This window comes from Macrobrachium rosenbergii, chromosome 55, assembly GCF_040412425.1.
Source record: "Macrobrachium rosenbergii isolate ZJJX-2024 chromosome 55, ASM4041242v1, whole genome shotgun sequence".
NCBI lineage: Eukaryota > Metazoa > Arthropoda > Malacostraca > Decapoda > Palaemonidae > Macrobrachium > Macrobrachium rosenbergii.
The window spans coordinates 72819768-72837662 of record NC_089795.1 but is presented as its reverse complement, the minus strand read 5'-3'; the positions used below and the strand labels follow the sequence as shown (position 1 = coordinate 72837662).

Genomic DNA, 17895 nt, shown 5'->3' with positions numbered 1-17895 from the left:
ATAATTCTCTATTACTGTCTCTCTGAATCTTGCCTTTTATATTGCGTTCAAAATTATTGTATGAATTTGGTCACTTTAAAAGTTGTGTATTTCTGAGGAGACAGTTTCCTTTTTCTATCCTCAGCAATGACCCAATTGACAGCAAGCATTTCATTCGAATTATCCCTTCTGATAATAGAAATAATCAACAAACAATCACGTGTGGAACAGAAATAAAAATACTGACTCATATATATATATATATATATATATATATATATATATATATATATATATATATATATATATATTTATATATATATATATATATATAATAACTACGAATATTCGCGCTTTTTTTTGGATATATATATATCCATCGGCAACGTGACCTCCTTGTGAATATGGTACAGTATGTATTTCTTCCGTCTGGATGTATTACAAAGAATGTAGAAGTTGAAAGGCATTGTATATTAGAATATATACAGTATGTATGTATTTATATTCATAAATATTAAAGCCACAAATATCGTTTAATATCCATTCGCTATACTTCGGGAATAATTACATCCAAGAGACATCATAATAGCGTAGTGCATCGTCACCAGCGAGATTCGAACCGTTGCCTGGTTTAGAAACAACTATGTACAGTGACTTATGACCACAGTCACACACACACACACACACACACACACATATATATATATATATATATATATATATATATATATATATATATATATATATATATATATATGTGTGTGTGTGTGTGTGTGTGTGTGTGTATGTAACAACATATAACAAGTAGAATGAAACAAGTATGACTCCTAACAGGTTTTAAATTTCGTCTTCCTAGTCGTCTTCAACAGGACTTGTATATAATAGAAGAAATCTATATCAATTCTTCCGACGGTGGAAAAACGCGGTATAAGCGAACGTACAGACATTTAAAGACACTTGATATCAGGAAACAAAATGAAGTATAAAGGAAAAAAAAGAGTTACCTCCTTTATAATAAGAAAGGAGTATGCATAGAAATCGTGTTTTTGCGAAAGGACATCAGAGCTTAAACAATTTTTTCTTAAAAGAAAACTAATATTATAAATTTATTTCGACATAAACCTATCAACTTTATACATTCCTAGGCTAATATTCATTTTTTCATCAGAGTTTGTTTTACAGAATCTGACCATTCTACTTCGTTACAAAACATTAGAATAAACCAATTTTTCAGCGCCTATCCAATTAGCAGCATGGCTGTTTTCCCTAACATGAATGAAAATTGCACCGTTATCCTATACATATCTTACAAATTTTTATGGTGTTCAATTCGTTTTTCCGATAATGTTCCAATTTGACCAACATAGGATTTGTATCACGACTTACATAGCATTTGATGTATAAATCCCTCGCCATTGTTAGGAATGTTCTTTATGAAAGCCTTTTTTCATTGTAAATGGAAATAACTCGAAAGTTATTACTGTGTGGCAATACGAGTAAGCTTCTCTGTTATTGGAATCATGAAAAGTCTTCTTACGCTGTTCTCACTGCGTCGTCTAATGCGATATCAGGATACTGTTATTTCTTTTTTGTGTCCCTTATAGCGTCACCCAAGCATTCAAAGCTATAGCCTTGCAATGACTGCAACTTGCTTCATTGCAACTAAATTGCACCGTATTGTAATTTTGCAAATACTGAGTTACCCCTACTTTTATTTCTTCAAACTAAATATAAATCTGTATTCGACCAAGATAATCATGAAAAGTATTGTAACATCAAAATTAACTGCAGTGTGGCTGTCATTTACATAGGACAATACCTTACTCACCATAATTTAGAATTAGCAAGGTACTCGCACTACCATGATATATATATATATATATATATATATATATATATATATATATATATATATATATATATATATATATATATATATATATATATATATATATATGTATATATATATGAAAACATAAACCAATGGTTTCTAACTCAGCAGCTTTTAGTGTTCTCTTCTCTAACTTGTTTACACAGAAGTCAGTTTAATTTCGAGGAAAACTGTTGACATGAAAGTGATAGTGATGCCCGTTTGCAGGTAAACCCAAAGCAGGACGAAGTTGTGAAATGATGAGATACCACATGTTAGACATATGCAGGGATACGTGCACGCAATGCTCTTAAAGACGTTGATGTGAATACCGAATTATTTACTTCATTAATATAAAAATACATTCGGCAATATTGGCAGATATTCTTTACATCCTAAATTTAAAGTAATTGTTACCTCTACGTGTATGGCAATCCAAGAAGCGAAAACTACTTTTATTCTCCCTCTCCAAAGTACATTTGATCGATGGCACCAATTCATTCACTCTACAAAGATGAGTGCTTACTTTTTCGTTTCTCTGCCGAATAAATATTACGTCGTTACAACATCTAAATTATGTTTATTGTAGTGAATATTATTACTTAACATTTTGCTTCCGAAGCGCCTGGATTACTTAATACTGGCGGAGGGGATTCCCCCAAATTTTCAAAACTTTCCCTTTGAATTAAAGCTTATAATCTTTTAATTATAGTTTATTTATCTCCATGATAATGTTCTTAAGGAATGGTAGTTTATGCTGTCTTGGCCATACACAAAAATTCTTACAAATCATCATTGAGTACCGAGTTAACAGTATATCGGAACTAAAAACCATGGAATCACTCTAAACCTGTATATCACATTATTATTTGAATTTTAGTCTGAAATGGTATCAAACAGTGGTTTAAGGACATCAAGATATTCTGATTCATTGTACTTTGTGAGGCAGAATTAACAGCTAATCACCAACCTGGATGGAAAATTGGTCTTTTTTTTATGAGCCTGCACATATGCAGTATATGTGGAAAAACAATACTTTTCATCAAATTTTTTTACAGCCCTTTAATTTTTAAGTTCTGTAATTTTTTTATATTATTATCGTTCATAATGTATGTGCAATTTCATGAAACTCTCACCACGTATTTTCGTTGATTATTACTTGACAACGTTTATTTAATACTGCTAACTTTCGTCACTGGTGTACCTTTAGCATTCCAAGTTGGCGTGTTTGTGGGTGTTACTGTAGTGAGAAAGAGAAAAGAGATGCACACAACGCAAGCCCTCTAGTAATTCAGGTTACCGGGTTGACACAGAAGAAACGAAGCTACAACAAAACGACACGATGAACGCCTTAAACAGGAGAACGAATATTTTCAATTCCAGCCACAACCATCGAATGAATCAACCACAAACAGGGCGAAGATGGCTTCATTCTTCCAAAATAAGAGAATGGTTCACGCCTGAACAAGCACGAATTGCACCTCTTGACTTTGAAACAACGTTTGAAAAACATGACTCACTGGACGGATATCGATTTCGGATATCTCATCTGGGCCATGGAGGAGGACTAATTCGGCCAATGACATAAGAAACTTTTACGTGGACGTGAAACTTTTACTAAGAATTTTTCTGGCCGATGACAAATTCCGACCATGACTCACAACTTTCATTTGGACCTGAAATTTTTCCTCGAAGGTTTTGGGAGTAAGCTTTCATTCAGATATGCTGGACTTTACTTGCACAAATACGAGTATATACAGATATATTTAGTGCCTAACAGTCATATTCGCCAATTCCATGAATTACGATCATTTACAAAAACCTCTTCACTTTTTTAAACACTAATATTTCTGGACACACTCTCTATCGAGTCCTGAAAATTCGAGGGAAATTAAGAAAAATATTCTACTCGTGTGGGATCTGAACATAGAATCGACATAAACACGCTAAAAAAAATCAGGTTAATTGGACATATAATGAGATAATTACTCCATAAGATTCAATTTCCACTTACTGTAGAACAAAATGGTGTCCAATGGCAATATTCGATTTTATGATGGCAACGATACTAGTGGATGTTACAACCAAGTGACTGATAAATCTTCACAACCTCCTCAGGCACTTACAACAGAAACATATTTAGCTGTTTAATTTCTTATTAATAGGCATATATTTATACCTTAACTAGGCAATGTTTGTATTTTTGTTTTTCTCCGAATAAGAGCAAACGCAAGACTTTCAATTTTGAACTATCAAATAAAAAAAAACAAAGGTCTTTCTAGAGGGAAACCTAGACAAAATACAATAATTATTTACGTGTAAAATGCTACAGAATAAAAAAAAACGACGAGGAAATATGGATGAATATATGTTTATTTCCCTCCCCTTGTTTCTCTAGAAATGCAGTTTTATAATATGTTCAAAAGACAGGGACCTAAGTCGACAGACATATGAAACTAGCAGATGGTTGACATAAGGCCAGCTTTTCTAGAGGGAAAAAAATGTAAAAATTATCTGTAAACGTGCTAACAAGAAAGGTGATTTAAGGGCAACACAGAAAAGCGAAATAACTAACTCTATGTTAACTGTCTGGATTTTCCCAAAAAACCAATGAACAAGTAAAAAATGTGCCGAAGTTTTTTCGGCGCAATCGAGTTTTCTGTAAATCGTATAATCAAGGCCACCGAAAATAGATCCGTCTTTCGGTGGTCACGATATAATGATGTATGAGCCGCGGCCCATGAAGCTTTAACCACGGCCCGGTGGTGGCCTATCCTTTATCGTTGCCAGACGCACGATTATGGCTAACTTTAACCTTGAATGAAATAAAAACTACTGAGACTAGAGGGCTGCAGTTGGTATGTTTGATGATGGGAGGGTAAATGATCAAAAAACCAATTTGCAGCCCTCTGGCCTCAGTAGTTTTTAAGATCTGAGGCCGGACGGAAAAAAGCCCGGACAGAAAAAGTAAAGTGCAGACGGACAGACAAAGCCGGCACAAAAGTTTTCTTTTCAGAAAACTAAAAATGAATTAATTCTATCAGCATTAGTGTTAAGTCTGCAACTTTGGAAAAGAGAACCTTAAACTCAAAGAAATCATTTTGATAAAGACATGGGTTAACAGAAATGCCGATTTCTCTCTAGAATCAATCCTATCACCACACAGGTACTGATAACGAAGCTTCGATCCGCCAATAACGTCGAAACCCAGAGATATCGGAAAGCGACGAAGGCGCTGCTGGTGCTGATTCCTCTCCTGGGGCTGACCTACATGCTGCTCATCGCCCTGCCGAAGGAGCTCGAACACGTTCAGGCAATCCTGCTCTCCACGCAGGTTAGTTCAGGTTACGATATACCATGCATGGATATAGCTGCTCCAAAAACTGGATAGCATATCAGGCTTTCAAGTTCGAAAATGCAACTCACGAAGCCTTTTTCCTTTAAGGAGTGAAGAGGTTAAAGACAAAAACTATCTGCATATATATATATATGAATTTTTATCACATCACCGTGATTCATATACACAATCAGTATGCTACAAACGTCCTTTAATATCAATTCGCTCTGCCTGGAAATAATGTATTTTCATATATGTTACCGAAGAATTTTTTTTTTTGTTGATAATAAGTTCGTCGCCCACGGGACGACGAACTTATTATCAACTAAAAAAAAAAATCCTTCGGTAACATCTCATATGAAAAAATATATTATTTCCGAGGTAGATACAATTGATATTAAAGACGTTTGTAACTTACTGATTATATATATACTGTATATATATATATATATATATATATATATATATATATATATATATATATATATATATATATATATTATATATATATATATATATATATATATATATATATTATATATATATATATATATGTATGAATAAATATATTTATAAACATATGTATGAGTGTATGCATTTATAAACATATGTATGCTATATGGTCACGTATATGTTCATCTTCAGGGTTTCTGGGTGGCCGTGTTCTTCTGCTTCCTGAACAGCGAGGTGCAAAATAGCGTCCGTCATCACATAGAGAGATGGAAGACTGAGAGAGGCCTTGGTCGATCCGCGCAGCGCATCCATCAGACATGCTAGGGATGGCTCTCCGCGGCCAAAGACGGGATGTTCCAGGTTTGTTTAAATACCTTCTTAAAATTATTTTTGGGAAAACCAAAAACTTGGTAACTCTATAGTAAGAGAGCTGGCGCTATCTCAAATTAATTTAACTATCACTGAGCTATTAGTAACTCAAAGCCAATATGTATTTATGGAGGAATTTCAAATGCGGCCATGCTTATAACTCTCCTGTGAAAATTACGTGGTTCCAAATTTAAACATCCCATTTATATTATAAACTAGTATTTTGCTAAATGGGTTTTAGGTAAATATAACAAAGTTTGATCATTAATTTACAATAGAAAATAAATCTATTAATTTAATATATGAGCCATTAAAATTTTAGTCGCGTATAAACGAAAAGCAATGTAACTGGTAAAAATTCAAAAGAACTCTCCCAAGAGGGAGAAAATCATATAACAGCAAACCTACTGTAATCTGACAGTTACTCAAGATACTTATCAAAGCATCATACAAATATTACTTGGAGAATTCTTTGTAAAGTCATTGAGACGCCAGATATGATAAGCAACTCAAATCAGCTCCCTGGAACTGCGAGAAAGAATTAATGCAGAGATAGGATCATTAACGAACAGCCGCTAATATGTGATGACCCAACGCACACGTTTCTCTTTCTTTCAAATATTTCTGTTTCACAAGTTGTCACTTTTTTCATGCCTCATTGCTGGAGATTTCTTGAGGAGGCCAATCTCTTTTCATAAGTACCAGATAAGAGATGAGGAGAGAATGTGACTTCTCTATTCAGGAAAGCCCCGAGTAGTAAAGGGTTTTCTTTTCATTCTGCTTCTGAATGAAATGCATATGTGTGCTGCAGCATGAAGATCTGTGCAGCTTCGTGAGTTCATCTTTTCTTATATTTTACTTTACCGCCACGTGGTCTTTGTTATACAGTACTACTATGAGTCATTTTTTAATATCACCGTTACTGATGCAACTAGTATTTTGGCGTGAAATTCCTTTTTTTTTTTTTTTTAGCTTTTAAGCTAAATTAAAAATAAACTAAATATATGAAGGGAAAACGAGACATTGCTGGAATATTCTTTTTGACTGAATATATATTCTATTAATTTTGACAAAGTATCCTGCGTTTCCCCATCAAAAACAGGTTTCCATAATTCACAACAGTTTTTCCAAAGCAGGTATTGTGGCATGAGACATAAAACTGAATGATCTCATTAAATTCATCATCACATGGGCTGTCAAATTTTGATACAAATGTGTTAAATGAAACGTGTAATTGTTTATTATCATTCATACTGATGCTACGTCTGTTGCTGTTTCGAATCATTTTGTAAGGTATTTATGCTTCTGAAGGGGTTTTCTATGTTTTCTTCAAGCCGAACATCCTCTCATTTTCGGATTATGACTTGGAATTTTTTAACATCCTATATTTCCAAAATACCTCAAAGCCTAAAACTACTGTCATATTTTTCTTCCCTTATGCTACAAAGACTACTCAACTGCATAGTTCATTCCGTATATTTTCCTCATAAATCTAACCTTTCAGAATGAAGAACTTGACAATTTTGTTCCGTTCTTAACAACCATTTACTTGGCCGGATGACTGTTACCTGACGTGCTCTCTGTCAGGTAATTTTATCATTTCATCCTAACCTTACATAGGTGTGTTCGCTGCTTCCCCGCTGATTATCTCTGACAATTCTTACGTCGTTTGTCTTTCGAGTCAGTAAGATTTTTATTCACTAATACAGGCAATTTTATATAGAAATCCATTATATGAGTACATCTGTTATTTCACTTCGTACTAAACTTATCAACTACCAGACACTGACTTGTGATTTCTTTCCTTATAATAATCATTTGTCGCTGCATTATTTTTAATAAGGAAGAAAATCAAAGGTAAAATCAGGTGGTTGATAAGTGTATTATGGAGTGAAATATTAAATGCAAATGTATTGCTATTTAAAATTACCAGTACTGGTGAATAAAACTCGTATCGTACAGACTCGTACAACAAATTAAGTAAGAAGTGCCACACAGAATTAGCAGGAAAGCAACGAACAGGTTATGAAGAGCTATCAAAATTAACTGACAGAAAGCACGCCCAATAGCAAACATTCAGTCAAGCAAATGGTTGTTAAAAGCGGCACAACAACACTGTCAATTTCTTTCCCCTGAAACAGTAGATTAATTAAGAAAAGACACGGAGGATGAGCAATGCAGCCGAGTAGCCTTTATCTAAGGAAACGAAAAACATTGACCATTCAACTCTTAACTCTTTCTCTAACAAATAATTTTACGTCGGTTTATTCCGAAAATTTAAATGATGTCATTGGGGATTTTCTTCCGAATAAAAGTATTTTCAGCGTTTCTTTTTTAATTTACTGGCCATTTCATTCTCTGTTCCAGTTATGGCCGGAGAATATTTGGAGGAAAGAGAGAGTCTCTGTGCTCCGAGGTGACTATAATGACCAGCTTCGCTACCAACGGATGCAACACCCTCCAGCCGGGGCCACACCATCTCAACCCTCGGCACTCCACGGCCAGTCTGCCCCAATCTTGCGCCAGCACACTAGAAGCAAAGTCCTCCATTAAAGATTCGGTGCTCTAATGCCTGGGATCCGTCGCAACGACTAGTCATTGAGGAAAGTCCCACAACTCGTTAAAGGAAGAGTTCTAAACGTTGCCAAATAAAGCGTGTTAATCATCAGGACTCGGTGCTGTAATGGGTGATTTCAAAATCATCGTAGGGACAATTCACTGTGGTAAGTACCAGAAGTCAGTGAAGGAATACTTATAAATAATGACAGCTACAACTGTTTAACCGAAGAATCAGAGCTCTAATTAATGACTTTGGAACAGTCATTGCGACAATTACTACAAGTTCTGAATAGACGTCTAGATATTGCCAAATGAAACGTATTATTCACTGGTATTTTCAATAATGCCATTAAAAGATTCGATGCTTTAATGGATGACTCTGGAACTGTCAGAGCGACAATCAACCCTTGCAACATGAAAGGAGACTTCTAAATTTTGCCAATTAGAATATATTAATAATGGCATGTTGCATAAACACATTAAACACTCGGTACTGTAATCAGTCTAATAGATGCTTTTGGAAACGTTGCAGAATCACGTTACTGTGACAAGAGCCACAAGTCATTACATTAATAGTTCTGAATCTTGCCAATAAAACATCTTAAACTTCATTATTCTAAATACTCACTGAAGGACGCGGTGCCCTTATGAAAGACCTGAGAACGTACAGTAGTTGTGACAAATCAAGACAAGTGCCATATATTAATCGTAGGTATAACAGAACGACTCTGTCTAGAATTATGGGCTCTAATGGATGGATTTGGGAAGCGTCATACTGACAAGTCATCATGACAAGTGCCACAAACGTCACTGAAAAATGTGTTGTAAATATTGTCAAATAAAACGTATTTACCATCGGTATTCTGAATCAGTCAATCAAGGTTAAAATGCCCTAATGAATGGCTGAGTTTGTGGCCGTCATAGTGACAATTTTTCTCTGTAAAAACTACCAAATTGAGCTTATTACTCATCAGTATTTTGAATGACTCGACCAACCAAATACAATGGCTGGTGAAGACGAAAAACACAACAAGATTCCCGATTAAAGGATATTTCTCTAGTCTTGCGGATGTCTCAACGCTGGCAAGAGGGAGGGATGCAGAAAGGGATAATATACGTGAAACAAAAGTGTATTACTTATCAGTATTCTGAATGACTCAGCAGTATGAACAGGTATTGATAGGAAAGTGTTTATTCAGTTTTGATGGTTAATGATTGGGCATTAAGACAATTTTCTGAAAAGTTTCTTTTCAAATCGCTGAAAGTCAGGTTCCCATTCAAGCAAGAGAGAAAATGTAAAAACATGGATTTATATATGCAATTGTGAACGGCACATAAATTAAAATAATTGCTTTTGACGATGAATAAAAGCACAAATGTAATATATATTAAGACATTTTTGGGTATATACAACATGCATGGTTCTATATAAAAAGTTATATATACATACATACATACATACATATATATATATATATATATATATATATATATATATATATATATATATATATATATATATATATATATACAAGTCCATAAAAATGTACATACATCTAGAACATTTTAGACAATATTCTTACATATCTGGTAAGGAATGGTGAGGATTTTATTTTCCTATGGTAATCAAAGGGAAAATTTAACATTGTATAACCATCTTTCTTATGTCAATGTGACTGCAATACGACTCTTAAAAGTACTAGCAAAATTAGGACTGAAACTGTTTTGTGTTTATCAAATGCATACCTCATCCAAAAATGTTCTTAAATATTCTTAAAAATTGAAAAAATCTATGAAACAACGATGGAAATCAAATACATTTGAAGATTAAAATTATATATATATACATATACATATATAAATATATATATATATATATATATATATATATATATATATATATATATATATATATATATATATATATTCACTGGGAGTACTACTTTCTGTGAAATAAATTAACTTTTTGTTTTTCCATTTTTTTGGCTAGGGAAAAACACCTTACATGTTTAATTTACAGATTCCCTTACGTGTACTTAAGACACTGCTAATAACAGAACATAAAAGAGAGGTTGTCAAAGCAGCTTCAAAATGAAATATTGAAATAATATGAAGCGTAAAAATGAGCTCCAGTTTAATGAAGATTGCAATGTTTTAATCTATCATCATAACTTTGCAAATGACAAGAGGCATAATTCACGTTGTGTCATAAACTGGAAACCTGGGAAAAACGAAATAAAATCCCTGGAAAAATGTTTCATTCTATTTTCCCGGTGAAGCTTCCCAGTAGGCTGGAATGATTAATCTGATAGTACAGGCTAATCCGTCGTGGCTTCATTATACTACTTTTCAAATGTATTCTGTATTCGCACATGCTGATGGAGGGTTTACCCAGCAGTCATTAAACAAGTCTGCTCTTACTGCAGATTTGCATTCCAGTTTTAAACTATTACGGTTTATGGTTAGTTTATTCAATCTCAATATAACACATCTTTTATTCATACAACCAGATTTGTAAGTATCAAACCACCACATCAATACGTAGTTTTCCTTAAAATTCGTTTAAGCTGCGCCTCGCTCTCCACATTCTTGACTGATTTGCCAGCTTAAGGCCAATAAATTCATTGATGATTTATCTCACATGAAAAAGCCTTTTATGTCTGCCTCGGGGAAACATTCGGAAATAGAAATTCAACGAATTGCTTGCGTGGCTTTTCTCTCTTATGGGAAAGGGGGAACAAACGTAGTGGAATGGGAATCTACATTTTCTGATTTGATTACATTCTGTTGAGAGATAAGTCATATACACTTCGACAGAGCAGGAAATGAAATAAAAAAAATATATATATATATTTATATATATATATACATATATAATATATATATATATATATATATATATATATATATATATATATATATATATATATATATATATATATATATATATATATATATATATGACTCAAAAACGACAGTGCATTCAACAAATATGCAGATTAATCGTCAAGCAAACATGCCGTGTTATAGAAAAATGCCATCCAGGATCGAGATCTCTCAGTCGAGACGAAAAGAATAAGAAATTTAAATTCCCCTTTTATGCGCACACATATACGCACACACACACACACACACACACACACACATATATATATATATATATATATATATATATATATATATATATATATATATATGTGTGTGTGTATATATCTATGTATGTGTATATATATATATATATATATATATATATATATATATATATATATATATATATATATATATATATATAATCTGTATATATAGATATACAAAGTGGGAATCAGTGGTTTTCTGTTGAAACAATGGCATTAGGTTTTGGAATGGGATCAAGAGCAATATTTGATCAGATCTATTTCATATACGGAAAAACATTTTTAGGATTTACTTCATGCAAGGTATCAACACTTTCTGTCGAAAGTCTTATAGACAGGAAACCTATATTCCAATGCGAACATGTATTTAAATCCGGTTACATCCTTCCTCCGTGGCACTCGTAGAAAAGTAGACATTTTTACAAATAATTATAGATTTTGATGTCGTATTAAGGCGCCATAAAAATACGAGCTATATTCTTAAGAACTGACTGTGTTTATCAGCAACTCCATAAAATTCTATTTTTATAATGCAAATAATTTTGTTTATTTAGGTAAAAAGAAGACTTTTGATTTAATGTACTCATTGTATGAAGTAAATCTCACGATGAAAATTTATGGAAAAATTCAGTGAAACGTGGATAAGAAATATCAGCAGTGGAATTTTATTTTTGTCCAGTGACTTGTATTTTACGCTGGTTGAGTGACTGGACTGCTTTAATACTGCTAGCTAGCGTCAAAGTATATAAGTCCATGGACCCATGAAAAAACATATAAAACGCTGGTAAACGAAAGTTACGAAGACTGTTCGTGTGAGTGGATTTTTGTAAAGAACGCAAGATAAATGCGAAGGAAGTTATAAAAAACATGTTCTAGCAAACTTTGAGTGAAATTACAAGATAAGGCATAGAAAAAAAGAATATTTTACCGTTACGAATTTGAGAAAAAGAGAAGAATAACGTTACCTATAAGTGAAATGATAATAAAAAGGACACAGAGAAAAATGTCGAAATATATATAAAACTAAAAGGAGAAACGGTAAACTGTAATTCGAAAGGCGTTTTGACTAGTATTAATATACTCGGTTTGCGAGAGAACAATAACTCAACCTAGACACTTACTGTATATCAGGGATTACCCAGAAGGCATTACGATAAGGTCGAAATTCCGCTAAGAGGAAAGGAAAACCGTAGCTCTCTGAGCATATGATATAGGAGACTTTTAAACCAAGGATAAGTTACCATTATGTACGCAAAAAAATATATAGTTGTTTTTTATTTAGAACGTAGGTAAAAAGAAATGTATAAGAATAGGTCTATAAACTGAATATATTTTGTATTATAACTAAATGTAGGATTTAAGTGTACAGATGTTACTTTAGATCTACGGTGCTTTAATGTTCATGGTGTCTTCTGCCCAAGAATGATCGTATGGAAGTTTTTTTCCACTACTTTTAGGCACTTTCATGTTTTGTATCAAATATCAACCATTGTAAAATAGTCGTTTCGTGCACATAGGATCTATAGAGTGTATCATTTGAATTATAAATTCTGTAAAATAAGAAGGTGGAAGCTTATATAGGCTTTGCCATGGTGAAAGCCGGCCTTGAGTACAAAAATGGGGTGTTATGTACTGCAAGCCTTGGCTTTGGAACAATTTGCTCTTTTATTGATGTGTCCTTCATTTTCCTATCTTCTGTCTACTGTCTTTATTTCTCCCATACTCGGTAACAAAGCGTTACGTATCTATTCTTAAACACGCAAAGGTCGAAGGGAATATGACGTCAAGTGGAGTAATGTATCTAAATGTGAAGTATGTGTACTTTTGGTGTAATCAAGGAATCAGTGTCATTTTAAGAGAACAGGGTTTCGGGTGTCAGATGTAGAGTTCCGTAGGAACATAAGTGGAAAGAAAAGACTGTCCTGTGTCAGTTTTCATTTTCGTTTAATTTTACACAAGGGTGAGATTTGGAGCTGCCCACGATGATCACTGATATCGTGAGTCTTTATGCACTGTTTATTTTGACGGCAAGTTCTTTGTGTTTCCTGGGATGCGTTCCATGTTAACAGATCTTCGAGATTCATTGAATAAAGAAGCCTTTTTACTTTTACCATTATTGTTTGGCACCTATTTATGAGATATTCTAGAAAACTTTTTCAGGTCCCTCTCAACTTAGAGGGATTACTGTCTTCCTGTCTCGTGAAATTGTTCTCTGAAGATGGACTGATATGGAATGCAACCCATTTAAAGTTGAACACTGTACGAATCCCATACATGTGGTTTACAATCACGTTCTGACAAATAAATAATAACACTTCTTTTTCTTTAAAACTTTGTAAATAGGTTTTCCGTGAGGAAAAGAAATCATCTTATCTGAAATGTCTTTGAAAAGGGCAAATTCATATTGAACCCCTCCCAATATAAAGCCCAAAAGGAAATACAAGTTTATCACTATAAAAACGCAGTGAATTCTTGTTAAAGATAACTGTAATATTCGTTATTATGTTTTCTGGTTTGAATAAGAAGATAAAAAAAATTGTATAAAAAGAACGCTTAATGAGGAGACCTGAAACTGTTAATACAAAATAAGGTAATGATTATAAATACAATGTTCAATCAACAAAATGAAGATTAAGATTTTATCCAAAAAAAATTATAAAAAAACAAAATTATCGTCTTTGCAATAAAAGTAATTATATCATGTGTACTTACATAAAGAAAATACATAAATGAATATGTAAAGTTCATATAATTAAATATAAGCCTAGATAATAGAAATACAAATACACTTTTAAACACATTTCCTTGTATTCGCGCACAAATACGATATATATATATATATATATATATATATATATATATATCTATATATATATATACATATATATATATATATAACATATTTGTAACTATATTTTGCGTACACATTTACTTACTATAAATCTGTACAAGTAGGTTGAAGTGTCTCCGCGCTATGCAAGATTTACATTCATATGTATACCATACATACACTTCTGCGAGATCATATAAACAAAGAGTTTAGATCAACAGAAAATTAGATAGGTCAACACAGACATACATACATATGTTTACACATTTTCTCTATCTGTATGAATACACTCAGAAAACACACTCTTGACAGAACGCCTCATTTGGGAACCTATTTTTCGGTAAAAGATTATATTGCTGACAATATACATTATAACTACGTATATTACATCAGACAATGAATTTGAATTGAAGCAATCAAATTCAGTGCCTGATTCACTCTGCTCAATAAAAAAAAGATTATCAAAAAATCAATAAGAAAAATGTAAGGAAAAATAATAAGTTCTCCATAAATTTCGAAGGTGTCAAGACCAAAGAATTATTTTCTCTTGTACAACTTTTATTTACGTGTTTTCAGTCTAATAAAAGACCACAAAAATCATTGTGTTTCTTTATACCTACCCTCGAAGAGTTTTAGCTGCTTAAAACTGCATGGCATTGCTTGATGTCATTTAAAATTTATAGTTGCAATATCCCTCTTTCCTTCTAAACTGTAAATATCCGCAAAGAGAAGGGAAATATTTAATATTCTCTTTCCTTCTAAACTTTAAATATCCGGGAGGAGAAAGAAAATATTTAATATTTTCTTTCCTTCTAAACTGTACATATCCGTGAAGAGAAAGCAAAAATTTAATATTCTTTTTCTTCTAAACTGTAAACATCTGTGAAGTGAAGGGAATATTTAATACTCTCTTTCCTTCTGAACTCCAAATATCCGCGAAGAGAAGGGAAATATTTAATGTTCTCTTTCCTTCTAAACTGTAAATATCCGTGAAAAGGAGGAACCATTTAATATTCGCTTTCCTTCCAAACTGTAAATATCGAAGATTTTTGTCGGACCTGCGAGCACTACTGATGAAAATATAACTCTTATGGTTATTCGGTTTTCTACGGAGCTCTCCTTTCCCCGAATCGTATATTATTCTCCGAAAGGCAATGGCGCGGAAAATCTTATGATGTTGTAAGTTAGGCCTCACAGCAAGGGACAGAGGCAGTGGCTTGATTAACCCTGAGGAAAAAAAACGGAAGCTAATTTCCTCTAGGTGTACCGTAATGGAAGGGGTTGGCAGATCACCTCTCGGTCTTGAAAATATATATTCATATGACTTGCAGTGTTATTATAGCTGCATCCATTTAACGAATTTAAAACGTTACGTTAGATTCACAGTGTTATTAATCTGTTAATGGACACTACATGGCAGAAGAAAACACGGCACGTAATGTTAGTTATGATACAGAGAACTTGCTGAACACGGCAATTCTTTTTTTCTTTTTCACTCTACCAACCGAGCTCGAGCATCAATGGAGTTTTTCAACGTTTGCATGCTGGAATATGTGACGTAAAAATGGAAACTGCATACAGAAATTAATTAGCAATCGGAAGGGGTCTGTGGCTACAGCTGACGCAAAGGACGTAGGTACGTCCTAAAAACAACTTGAACAATGTGCATTTAAACTGTGATGTACAAGAACATCAGCTCTCGTGCTCTTAACTTGCCAGTTTAGCCATTTACAGTAGACTATGGAAATGAAATACTCATCAAAAACAGGAAAAATATTCAAAACCTCACTTTTAAATGAATGACCTTAATCTGATTTTCAAGCCAATTATATGAATTATTAGAATTTAAAAATACTACTCTAATGCATCCATATTAGCGATTATAAGGACATCTCTCCCGCGCATATACTCCTACTACGAACAATATCCTAAATCAGCACTCTTCGTAAAAGAAACAAAAAACTATATTATCAATATTTGGGTCAATTATGGTAAACAGTCACTCAAAAAATGGACACATTTAAAGAACATATATTTGGGTACTTTTTCAGGAAAATTTGAACAAAGTGAAATCTAGTAAGATAAAAACGAAAATAACAAATTTATAAAAATAATAAATTAAACATAAACACATTATATATATAATATGATATATGTATATATATATATATATATATATATATATATATATATATATATATATATATATATATAAAATATATACATATTGTGTGTGTGTGCGTGTACTTATCATAGCAACATTAACCTCTTAATTTTTCGATTTCAAAACGGCTATGGATAGGCTTTTCCCTACAAGGGCTACGATCCAAATCAAGAAACACTGACGCTTGTGGCAAGATTCGAAATTGCGATTGATATGTCAGAATGAGGTTAACTTTGAGAAATTGCCTACGAGGAAAGGATATCAAACTATTAACAATCACATATACATGTATCTGTCGAATCAGAGCTAGAATACACCCTTCCTAACCATCATAGTCTAGAGTTTAATCGTTTACTGCTTTTTAGGCGGATATATATACATACACACACACACACACACATATATATATACACACATATATACATACATACACATATACATATACTATACACACACATATATGCTGTATATGTACATATACATTTTTACACATATACTGTATTTCAATAACCCTGTGACCTCTTAACCAAAACAAAGTAAGGACTTTTTAACGCCCGTGGCAGCATTCGAACTGTACCCGTTGAGTCAGAATGAGAAAACAGTTAACTACCTGCTCTTGGTCAAGTGGTTAACGTTAGTCTCATTCTGACATACCGGATGGGAGTCAAATCCTACCACGAGCGTCAAAAATTTCTTCATTTGTGTGAGGAAATTAAGTGTTAAGAGGTCAATGTGCTACTATTATTACATATACGTCTGGTAAAAAAAGGTGACCAATATAAATATATACGCATACTATATATATATATATATATATATATATATATAACATATATATATATATATATATATATAGATATATATATATAATATAGATAGATAGATAGGATGTGTGTATATATCTATCTATATCTGTATGTGTGTGTGATATATATATATATATATATAATATATATATATATATATATATATATATATATATATATTATATATATATATATATATATATATATATATGTCACACAATGTCCTTTTTCTTTTGATATCTTCCCTGAGTTTGGTTATTCTTCAAAAGTCTTATGGAATGATGTGATAGTTCCTTTAACCGCTGAACCGACGATCAGGACCTTGTGCATAAAAGTATGACACATAAGCAGCTTCCCAGAGGGATAACACCCTTACCCACACACACACACATAC

General features: G+C 32.8%; 1 pseudogene; it reads left to right on the top strand.

The window, feature by feature from the left end:
• The window catches only part of LOC136835832 (diuretic hormone receptor-like), a 192675-nt pseudogene extending 184014 nt beyond the window's left edge, over nt 1-8661 (top strand).
• The last annotated feature ends 9234 nt before the right edge of the window (nt 8662-17895 follow it).